This window comes from Panthera tigris, chromosome C1 (genome assembly GCF_018350195.1).
Source record: "Panthera tigris isolate Pti1 chromosome C1, P.tigris_Pti1_mat1.1, whole genome shotgun sequence".
Classification (NCBI taxonomy): Eukaryota; Metazoa; Chordata; class Mammalia; order Carnivora; family Felidae; genus Panthera; species Panthera tigris.
In genome coordinates, this window is record NC_056667.1 from 105,022,837 (window position 1) to 105,034,874 (window position 12,038).

The following is a 12,038-nucleotide window of genomic DNA, read 5'->3' on the forward strand; positions in this document are numbered from 1 at the left end:
TGACCTGAGCTGAAATGAAGAGTCAGATGCTTAACTGACTGAGCCACCCAGGCACCCCACTGCTCTGTTTTAATACTTTACTATCTTACCAGCTTTGTGATGAAGGGAGCACAGAAAGTAAATTTCCTGTCTTTGCATGCCTGGAAACAGCTTAGAGGAGTATAGAATTCCAGATTAAAAATAATACTTGTTTAGAATTTTGAAGGCATTGCCCCTATTGTTTTCTAGTTTTTGGGAGTATTACTAAATCCAGTACCATTCTGTGTATGCAACTGACTATTCTGTGTATGCAACCTAATTTTCTCTCTGGAAGCCTTTAGAAGTTTCTCTTAATATTTACTTTGAAATTTCATAGTGAAAAACGCTTGGGTTTTTGATTTTCAGAAAATCTTTTCTTTTCTTTTCTTTTCTTTTCTTTTCTTTTCTTTTCTTTTCTTTTCTTTCTTTGTTTTTTAATTTTGAGAGAGAGAGAGCAAGGACAGGGGTGGGGGGAGAGAATCCCAAGTCTCTGTACCACCAACGAAGAGCCCAGTGCAGGACTCAAACTCATGAACCATGACATCATGACATCATGACCTGAGCTGAAGTTGGATGCTTAACCGACTGAGCCACCCAGGTGCCCCCCGTTTCTTTTTTTTTTTTTTTAATTTATTGTGTTAGGCCCTTTCAATCTGGAAAGTTCAGTTCAGGAAAATGTTACCCAGATATTTCTTTAATAATTTCCTACCAACTACTCTATTTGTTCTCTCTTTCCAAAACTCCTCTTAATCAAATATTCTATCCCCTAGATTGAACCTCTAATTTTCTTGTATTTATCTCTTATTTTCCATTCTTTGTATTTTTACCCTATATTCCAGGGTATTTCCTAAACTTATCTTAGAATCCTGTTACTAATTTATTTACTTCCATTTTCATACTTTTAATGTCTGAGAAGTCTTTTATTGTCTGAATGTTCCTTTGAAAAATAGTATCCTCTTCTTATATGATGGGTGCATTATCTTCTCTTATCTTTCTGAGGATATTCAGTTTTTTGGAACTTATTTATTTATTTATTTATTTATTTATTTTAGAGAGAGAGGATGCATGGGTGGAGGAGAAGAGCAGAGGAAGAGAGAGAGAAATTTTTTTAATGTTTGTTTATTTTTGAGAGAGAGAGAGAAAGAGAGAGACAGAGCACAAATGGGGGAGGGGCAGAGGGAGAGAAAGACACAGAATCCGAGGCAGGCTCCAGGCTCTGAGCTGTCAGCACAGAGCCTGATGTGGGGCTCGAACTCACGAGCCATGAGATCATGACCAAACCAAAGTTGGATGCTTAACTGACTGAGCTACCGAGCACCCCAGTGAGAGAGATTTTTTTTAATGTTTATTAATTTTTGAGAAAGAGAGAGAGAGAGAGAACGAGCAGGGGAGAGGCAGAGAGGGAGGGGGATCCAAAGTAGGCTCTATGCTGACAACAAAGAGCCCAATTCAAGGCTCAATCCGACAATTCTGGGATTATGACCTGAACCGAAATCAAGAGTTGGATGCTCAACCAACTGAGCCAACTTAGGTGCCGCTGGAATTTTCTTCTGATCCCTTCATTTTCCATTACTCTCTTGGTTCCTTTTCTTGTCTTTCATGTCTGAGGCTGCCTTCAACTCTCAGTTGATCCTTGGCTATCCGTTCTGACTTAAGTGTGAGGTCCAAAGAGCAATTGAAAGCTCATAGAGGGTCCAGAAAAAGTCAGCTGGTGAGTCTTGCTGTGTGGTGGATGAGGGAGGAGCCAGTCTTTGAGTTCCCGTAAGCTTTTTCTCCTTGGTCATTGTCCCCCAAAAGGAATTTTCAAACCTCCTGACCCCGCTTTCAAAGGACTAAGAATTTCTAATTTTTTAAGTCTTTACAAGTTCTAAGGGTTCCCACTCCACACCTCATGAGTTTTTAAAATGGGTGGTTCGAGACTTGAAATCCATGACAATGACCAGAAAGCCATGGAGTATATTTGAGAAATGTGTCCCAGGGATAGGGAAGGTTGCTGACAGGGCAGGGATGAGAGTAGTGGCTGATGGCATGTGGTGGGGTGGTGATGCTTCGCAATTTATTGAATCCAGACAGTTCAGTAAACCAGTTATAACATAAAGTGCCATGCATTCATTCAACAAGTATTTACTGAATGCCTCTTCTGTGCCAGATTGTATATGAGTTTCAGGGAATAAAAATGAGCAAAACCAAAGGGATCCCTGCCCCTATGGATAGTCAAGTACGAAAAGCTTACTCTTTAAGGTGGAAACTCCACTTGGCTGCCAATAATGGAAACCAGAAATAACAGTGACTTAAATTAGATTGAAGTTTTATTTTTCTATCGTGTAAAAAGTCCATAGGTAGGTCGTTCACAGAAGCCCCATCCTCATCAGGGCCCAGGCTCCTTCTCTCTTTTTGTGTCACCATCCTCAGCCCATGGTTTTCCTTCTTGAAGCTAAGCATCTTGTGAGGAAGCCCAAAGAAGCCTCTACAGAGAGCCACTGAGAAGCCCTGAGAATGTACGGAGAGGGTATGATGACCAGTCAGCCCTCCGCTGCTCCAGTGCCAGCGGTGTGACTCCAGCCACATGAGACGCCCTGAGCCAGAGGACCCAGCCAAACCCTTGGGAGCCACAGACGCTGTGGCGATAATAAATGACTGCTATTTTGAAGTTTTGGAGGGCTGTGTTACATGGAAATACACAATCAGAACAACAGTGTATATCAAGTCTGGGAGGGGGCAAGGACAACCTGCCCTGACAGAAGAGTACATGCCTTAGTTGGTCTGTCTGGCTCACTTTTGTTCTGCTCCTGGGAAAATCCCCACTCTTGACCATCTGCAGAGTCCTGTGTGGGTGATAGATATCTTCTTCTTTTTTTTTAATTTTTAAATGTTTATTCATCTTTGAGATAAGAAAGAGAGAGAGAGAGCAGGTAAGGGGCAGAGAGAGAGAGAGAGAGAGAGAGAGGGAGGCACAGAATCCGAAGCAGGCTCCAGGCTCTGAGCTGTCAGCACAGAGCCCGATGCAGGGTTCAAACTCATGAACAGTGAGATCATGACCTGAGCCGAAGTGGGACGATTAACCCACTGAGCCACCTAGGTGCCCCCTAGTGATGCTCTCTCTTCTTGAGTGCTACACATCTCTGGCAGCTGCCTCTAGAGGGAGCCACTAATGTGTAGTGGGTCCAGGATGTTTTCATTTGTAGCGAGACTGTTGCCAGGTATGGATTTTTGTTTGTTTGTTTTTGTTTTGTTAACATAGTTTCATGAAATAATTATAGCTTCCAGTCCATTCTTAAACATGAGTTACTGTGGCCAAAGATATCATACTGAGGCTAGAAACTCATGATTTGCATATTGGCCTCTGTGCCCTGACCATCCCCCCAATTCTTTAAGGCTTGAAGGGGAAGGTAACCCGGCTAAGCTGATCTTTGCAGGTCTTGCACTGTTGGCAAGCACAGAACTCTTAACCAAAGGCGTTTGAAAAAGGCTTGGGGGCCACAGTGTTATCTCCTAGTGAGTGACTGTTTAGCACTTGCCATTCTCAACTGCTTCAGTTTGGGGTAGAGAAGCAATTGGCTTTTTCTTTCTTTTAAAAAAAAATTTTTTTTAATGTTTATTTATTTATTTATTTATTTAAAAATTTTTTTTTCAACGTTTTTTATTTATTTTTTTTGGGACAGAGAAAGACAGAGCATGAACGGGGGAGGGGCAGAGAGAGAGGGAGACACAGAATTGGAAACAGGCTCCAGGCTCCGAGCCATCAGCCCAGACCCTGACGCGGGGCTCGAACTCACGGACCGCGAGATCATGACCTGAGCTGAAGTCGGACGCTCAACCGACTGAGCCACCCAGGCGCCTCGCAATTGGCTTTTTCAATCCAAAAGCATCCATATAATGAGACTCAGTCAACTTTTATATTCCTGTGTGTGTGTGTGTGTGTGTAGGGAGAGAGAGTGCTTTCCTTAGTGGTGTTATTTCGTTTTCCTTTCCTTTCCTTTCCTTTCCTTTCCTTTCCTTTCCTTTCTTTTCTTTTCTTTTCTCTTCTCTTTCTGTTCTTTTCTGCTTACAGACTGGTTCAAGCATAGTTTTGTGTCTCATGCAGAATTTTGCAGCAGCACCAACAAACCGGAACACAAAACCCTTGCTTAGTAGCTTTCTAAGGTACAATGAGCGACCGTTTGATCAAGTGGTTTGCAAATACCAGGCGTTTCCAGCTTTCCATATGGCAGTGGAACCAATCCTCCCCTAAACAATTGCCCAAAATACTTCCCCTAAGCAAACGCCACATTTCAGGGACTGTCGCTGACACTACTCCAACTTGCATCAAATTGGAACCGCGTCTATGTCTGTAACTGAGACTGGAAATAGCAGAGACTTAAACAAGATGGAAGTTAACTTTTCTCTCAAGAGAATGAAGTCTGGATGTAGACAGCCCGGGGCCAACATAGTGTCAGGACTTCCTCAGCTTTCCAGGTTCCTTGCAGTTCTCCATGTCTTCCATCCTCAGTGTGGCTCCAGATCACAAGATCCTTCCGTCGTCGTCAGGTCTGTGCTCCAAACAGGAAACAGAAAGTGGGGAAAGGGGAAAAAGATCAAAAGGACTAAAAAGGGTATATGCCAGCTGTCTGTTCCTTCTTGAAGGAGCGTTCTGGGAGGATCCATCCAGTAAACAGCGCTCTTTTTCACGCTTATATGCATGGAATGTAGTCACATAGTCACAAGCGGCTGTAAGAGGTGGAAAATGGCATCTTTAAACCAGTTCCATTGCCACCCAAGGTAACAGATGCACGGGTAAACTTCTGGGATTGATGAATATATGTTCATTATCTTGATGATGGTGATGGTCCTATGGATGTATGCTAAGTTGAAACTTATCTAATACTTAAATTAAAAAAAAGAAACTTATCAAATTGTACATTTTAAATATGTGCAGCTCATTGTATGTCAGTTATGTCTCAGTAAATCTTTTTTTAAAATTTTTTTATAAATTTTTTTTTAATGTTTATTCATTTTTGAGAGAGAGAGAGAGAGAGAGAGAGAGCAGGGGAGGGGCAGAGAGAGAGGGAGACACAGAATCCGAAGCAGGCTCCAGGCTCTGAGCTGTCAGCACAGAGCCTGATGCAGGGCTCGAACCCACGAACCACAAGATCATGACCTGAATTGAAGTCGGACATTTAACCAACTGAGACACCCAGGAGCCCCTCAGTAAATCTTTTAAAGTGTTGTATGCATATGAGAAAAGAAAATGTATTCTCTAGTGATTGACTGCAGGGGTTTATATAAGTTCATTAGGTCAAAACTTTAATTGTGTTGTTTGAATCTTCCATATTCTTAATGAAAAACATATTTATATATACTTGTTCTGTTTTCTTGATCCATCCATTAACTGAGGGATGTATGTTAAGATTGCCCACAAGTGTGGTGGGTTTATCAATCTCTCCTGGAAGGTTCTTTCAATTTTTTCTTGATAAAGTTGACACTATATTATTAAGAATACGGGGCGCCTGGGTGGCTTAGTCGGTCAAGCATCTGACTCTTGGTTACGGCTCAGGTCATGATCTCACAGTTTGTGGGTCTGAGCCCCGCATCGGGCTCTGTGCTGACAGCATGGAGCCTGCTTCGGATTCTGTCTCTCCCTTTCTCTCTCTGCCCCTTCCCTGCTCTCTCACTCTCTCTTTCTCTCAAAATAAATACATAAACCTAATTTTTTTTTTATTACAAAAGAACATATAAGGGTGCCTGGGTGGCTCAGTCAGTTAAGCATCCGACTTCGGCGCAGGTCATGATCTCACAGTTCATGAGTTTGAGCCCCATGTTGGAGCCTGCTTTGGATTCTGTGTCTCCCTCTCTACTCCTCCCTCTCTCACACTCTGTCTCTGTCTCTCTCAAAAATAAATAAAACATTAAAAAATTAAAAAAATAAAAAAGAACATATAGACTTATAATTACCATGTCTGTGGTGAATTGAAACAAATCAATATAGTAGCTCTTTATCTGTAATTTTTGTTACAAATTTTATTTTATTTTATCTGATATTAATACATCTACACTAACTTTCTTTTGGTTAGTATTTGCCTAAATAGTATAATATATAATAGAAAATAGAATAATATTATAATAGAAAATAATATATTTTCTATTCTTCTACTTTTAACCTTTATATTTTTTATGTTTTAGGTATGTCTCTTGTAATCAATATATAGCTGGATATTACTTTTTATGATTTAGCCTAATAATTAAAAATTGCCTTTAATTGAAGAATTTATTTAAGTTGGTTATGATTATGATATCATTGCATTCATTTCTAGCAAATGTTTTTTGGTGGTTTTATTTATTTATTCTTTTAAATTTATTTTTATTTTTTGAGAGAGAGAGCAAGGGGGGGGCAGAGGGAGAGAGAGAGAATCTTAAGCAGGGTCCATGCTCCATGTTGAGCCCAACTCAAGGCTCGATCCTATGACCCTGGGATCATGACCTGAGCCGAAATCAAGATTCAGATGCTTACCCAACTGAGCCACCCAGGTGCCCCTGTTTTTTGTGGTTTTAATCTGTCCAGAATTTTTTAAGTCTTTTACTTATTTTTCTCTTTTCTTGTCTTCTTTTGCACTATTTGGGTTCTCTTCCATTCCTTTTTTTCTCCCTACCTGCTTGGAAATGATGTACTCTGCTTCTATTTTACTAATATTAAAATGAAAAAATTTAACTTGAACATTTAATTTAACAATCAAAAAAATTAAAAAAAAATTTTAACGTTTATTTATTATTGAAAGACAGAGAGAGTCAGAGCGTGAGCAGGGGAGGGGCAGAGGGAGAGGGAGACACAGAATCCGAAGCAGGCTCCAGGCTCTGAGCTGTCAGCACAGAGTCTGACTGGGGGCTCCAACTCACAAACTGCGAGATCATGACCTGAGCCGAAGTCGGATGGTTAATCGACTGAGCCACCCAGGCACCCCATTAACAATCAATATTAAAACCCTAGAATAACCTTAATCAATCCATCCCAACTAATATGCAGTTATGCTCAAGATTTTAGTTCTGTCTTTTCTTTTTTTAAATTTATTTATTGAGAGGGAGAGAGAGCATGCACATGAGCAGGGGAGGGGCAGAGAGAGAGGGAGAGAGAGAATCCCAAGCAGGTTCCATACTGTCAGCACAGAGCCCAACACGGGGCTCCAACCCACAAACCGTGGGATCATGACCTGAGCTGGAGGCTTAACTGAGTGAGCCACTGAGGCGCCCAGTTCTACCTTTTCTTGTTTTCATTTTCTTTTAAGTTATACACGTGCATAATTTGGAGTTAAACAGTTACAATACTTGTCATAAACAACACATCCCAGCCCACTCTCCCCATTTTCCCCTACCTAGAAGCAACCACTTTCAAATACTGTACCTCAAAGTTTATCAATTATCTCCGCATCTCTGAATAGCATCTTACATTGTGAATACTTGATTTTTTACTTTATAATATGCATGGATTTCTAAACTGGAAGAGGAGGACTCACCTGTTCCATTTTCTCACCCTCCCTCCCCACTTCCTCCATATAATTATATAACAACTTTGGTTAAAGGACTATTCAGAATTTACATTATTTTGACTATGTAAATGCTATTCATAGATGTATCCCTATGATACTTTTCCTTCCTTGAAGTGCCTTTCTTCTTCTTGTTGCTGACTGACCCCAAACTCTTCTCCAACTGTCTGCATTTCCTCTGAAAGCACCCAATCTCACCTGCCCCCTGAAGTCTTTCCTGGAGGCTCCTGGCCTGATCCTCTCTGACTTCTTTGCTCTCTCCCCCTGTGACTTCCCTTTACTCTCATCCTGCGATTCTCCTTGCTTCTTGCCTGTGTCGGATCCCATTTCCCATATGCCACTGGACTTCATTTTTGGTTTACTTCTTGCTTTGGGCCAAAGCCTCTAGTTTTCTTTGAAAGAGTTGTCCTAGCCCAACCAACCCAACAACAAACATGAGCAGATCGGCCTGTGGTGCAGTGAGGGAGACCACAGACCAGAGGAACTGTCAGGTACCTCCCCAGAGGAAGAGATCCATGTACGACAGGACTTATGGCAAGGATAAGGCTTAGGTGAAATTAATTTTTTTAAACATTTATTTATTTTTGAGAGAGAAACAGAGACAGAGACAGGGCGTGAACAAGGGAGGAGCAGATATAGGGAGACACAGAATCCGAAGCAGGCTCCAGGCTCCGAGCTGTCAGCACAGAGCTCAATGCGGGGCTCGAACCCACAAACCCGGAGATCATGACCTGAGCTGAAGTCGGACACTTAACTGACTGAGCCACCCAGGCACCCCAGGCTTGGGTGAAATTTGAATGAAACAGTGTTCTAATAGGCTCAAGGTAAATAGGGATCCGTGTAAAGAGGTCAATATCAGGGCTGGACTGTGAAGTAAACATTGATGTGGAATACTGTGTCCAGAAACCCCTTATCTGAGGCTCTACACCTGGGCTGTAAATCAAAACTGCTTCTCTGTCTCAAGGTGACTTGAATCCTTCAGGCAAAGAGAGAATGATTCACTCTCACTGACATGCTTTCAAACAGCAGTGTTTCTTTAGCCTATGTGTTTAGAGAACAGAGTTTCTCAGTGCGTGAGAAAGCAATAGTCACAGAAAGGGAGTTTTACGAACTTTATCGCTATGTACCTTGGGAGAAATAGTGTTTCTTGTTCACCTCAGGGGCTTTCTGTATCTCTTATCTCAGCCTCATGAATGGCAGGGCAGGTTTTACCTCCTCTAAGTTTTACTGTCTCGGGGTGTGTGGGAGATGATATTTTTGAGCCTTGGTGGGGAGCTGTTAGCTGTAAGGTTCTTTCTAGCATGATCTGGCCAGGCCTTTTCCTGGGGGAATCCCTGGTGTCAGGATCTTTAGATCAGATCCTTCCAAGCAAGCATATTCCAGTCTCCTACTTGGAAAGTATGGTTCTGATTGCTAGCATTCTGGGTACTGAGTTTGGGGAAAGGGCTGGGGTTCTCAGAATTCAGGATGTAAATGTTCTTTTGGTCTTCCTTTTTTTTTTTAGGATGATATTCCTGCCCTCTCTGGAGCATTAAACTCCACCTTTCTGCCATGGTGGAGGAGGGACAGTCACAGAAGGGCATGGAATGGAGCAGGGGACCTCAGATACAACCCTCCTTAGAGTTTCAAATAGTTTTCCTATTTTCCACCCCGCCTTTAGTATCCCCTTCAGAAATACCTGGCGTTGCTGATTCCTGATAATCATGGGGTTCGGTACCTGCAATCTAACCAACTTGTCTTGCAGCTTTGGCCTCTGATGTAGAATTCAGTTTTCTTTGGTCTGTGCAGTCAGTTACGTATATCAATCTGCTTTCTAGCTCCCAGAATTTCACTTTCCATTCTCTTTGTCTTTGTGAACTTATGTCTTCTTAAATATTCTTTTATTATTGGGGGGCCTGGGTGGCTTAGTCAGTTGAGCGGCTGACTTTGGCTCGGGTCATGATCTCATGGCTTGTGGATTCGAGCCCCGCGTCGGGCTTTGTGTGACAGCTCGGAGCCTGGATCCTGCTTCGGATTCTGTGTCTCCCTCGCTCTCTGCCCTTCCCCCGCTCTCTCTCTCTCTCTCTCAAAAATAAATAACATTAAAAAAATTTTTTTTAATTCCTTTATTATCATTGCAGTAGATTTCAGGAAGGAGCAAAAACAAATGAGTATATATAACATATCCTCTACATCCAGAAGTCTGTCCTGCTTTTAAACCACATAAGTCAGGTATAGTCATTAGCTTAACCCACAAGTTTATTAATTTTTTTCTCACTGATTTTTGCTTCATAGACCTTCTTTCTGAGATAGTTTGTATTCTCCCAGAAGGCAATCCTGTAATGTCTTTCTTCTTCTTCTTCTTCTTCTTCTTCTTCTTCTTCTTCTTCTTCTTCCTCTTCTTTAGGTGATTTTATTAAAGCAGAGGGACAAGACCCATGAGCAAAAAAGAGCTGCCAATCCCATGAGAGTTCTTGTGGTGGAGATACACTGGTTTTCAATTCTCTGTTTCTGTTGGTGTAAAAATGTCTTTACTTCACCCTCACATGTGCACCCTCCAATGTGCAGGCATGTGGAGAGGATGAAGGGTTTTAAGCTTCTGAATATGATTAGCTTTGTTTTATAGAAGAAAATCCTCAGTTAGGGTAGGGCAAGGATAAGGAGTCTGTTGCAAACAACCAGGTTGGGCATGATGCTGGCTGGAACAAGGGTTGTGATTATGGGCCTGAGAGGTGGGTATGAGAATATTAAGGAGGTAGAATTGGCAGGGCTTGGTCATCATGGGTGATAGATAAGGAAAAGGGATGAGTAAAAGATGCCTCCCAGATTTCCGTGTGTGGGTTAGTAGTGTTAACTTTCCCTAAAATGTAAAACCAGGGATGAGACGTTTGGTAGAAAGAGGTGAATTTGGCTCTTATCGTGGGGTCTCGGGAGTGGGTTCTGTGGCATTTCTGGGCGGCACTCCGGAACTCAGGTGGGAGATTGGAATGAGTGACACACACACAGAGCCATGGGGCCAAGGTGCTGATGCTTGTGGATGAGGTACGTAGGGGGAGGATGTGGATTGAAGAGGGTGTGTTGGCGTCAGGGAGTGTGAGGACTTCCAGTGTCTGAAGGCTGAGTCTACCTGGGTGAGTACTCTGGTGTGTAGGATGACACTGAGCAGACTTGGGCTATACTCTGCACACTCACTTATGGCCACTTCAGTGGCTCACTTTTCCCTTGGGAGCAACAGTCTAAAATAAACCACAAGAAGGCTTTTCCCTTCTTTGTCACCATAGTTCCACCTACCTGGTAACAAGGCAGCTGCTGGGAAAATTAGACAAATTTAAGCTCTAGGCAACAATTTATGCACCAACACTGGGGACAAGCCTGATGAGTAGCACACATAAGTGTGAGGGCTCGATTGGTCAGTGTTCAGTGCAAAAATCAAAATCCAATCTTAAGAAAGAAATTCAATGTATTGAATCAGGTGTTTGCAAAGTACTCAGAAAGGTTACAGGGGCAGGCTCTAGTCTGGGTTTCCAGGAATGATTCTCAGAAAATGGCGGAACCAGTCTGCCAGGGAAACTGCTATCTTTGTCATGATTAGGAAGTTGGGAGGATATCAGGAAGTTACTGGTTACTACTGGAACTATTCATTTCAAGAACACAATGCTACTACACTGCAATTTGGTGGGAGGAGAGGATGGTTTTTTCTTCTTTTCTTTCTTCTTTTTCTTTTTTTTAAAGAGAGAGACAGCACCCACGCACATGCACACACATGCTTGGGAGAAGGGGAGAAGGCAAGAGAGGGAAGGGAGAGAGAGAATCTTAAGCAGGATCCACACTCAGCACAGAGACCAACATGGGGCTCTAACCCATGACCCAGGAATCATGACCTGAGCAGAAATCAAAAGATGGACGCTTAATCCACTGAACCACCCAGGTGCCCCATGGATGGTCGTTTCAATAAATGGTGAATATTCATATGGGGCGGGGGGAACTATGATCCCTAACCTCACACCATATACATCCATTCACAATAGATCATTGAACCTAAATGTGAAAAGTAAAACAAATAAAGCTTCTAGGAAAAAAAACCACAAAAACTTCTTGACCTTAACCAGGACACAAAAACACTCACTGTAAATAAAAGGTTGATCAATTAGACTTTATTAAAATTAAGAACTTCTTGGATGAATTTTGAAAACATTCTAAGTGAAAGAAGCCAGGTATAAAAGGTCACATCTTGTATGATTCCCTTTATATTAAATAACCAGATAGGTAAATTCACAGAAACAACACAGATTGCTTGGGGGATGGGGAATGGAACAATTAATGCATACAGGGTTCTCTTCTGGGGAGATGAAAATGGCTGGAGTTAGATGTGGTGGTTATATAACATCATGGTTATACTAATGCCAGTCAATTGTTCAGTTTATTTATTTTTTTAAACAATTTTTAATGTTTATTTAAACATACAGAGACAGAGACAGAGAGATTGTGAGCAAGGGAGGGGCAGAAAGAGACAGAGACACAGAATCT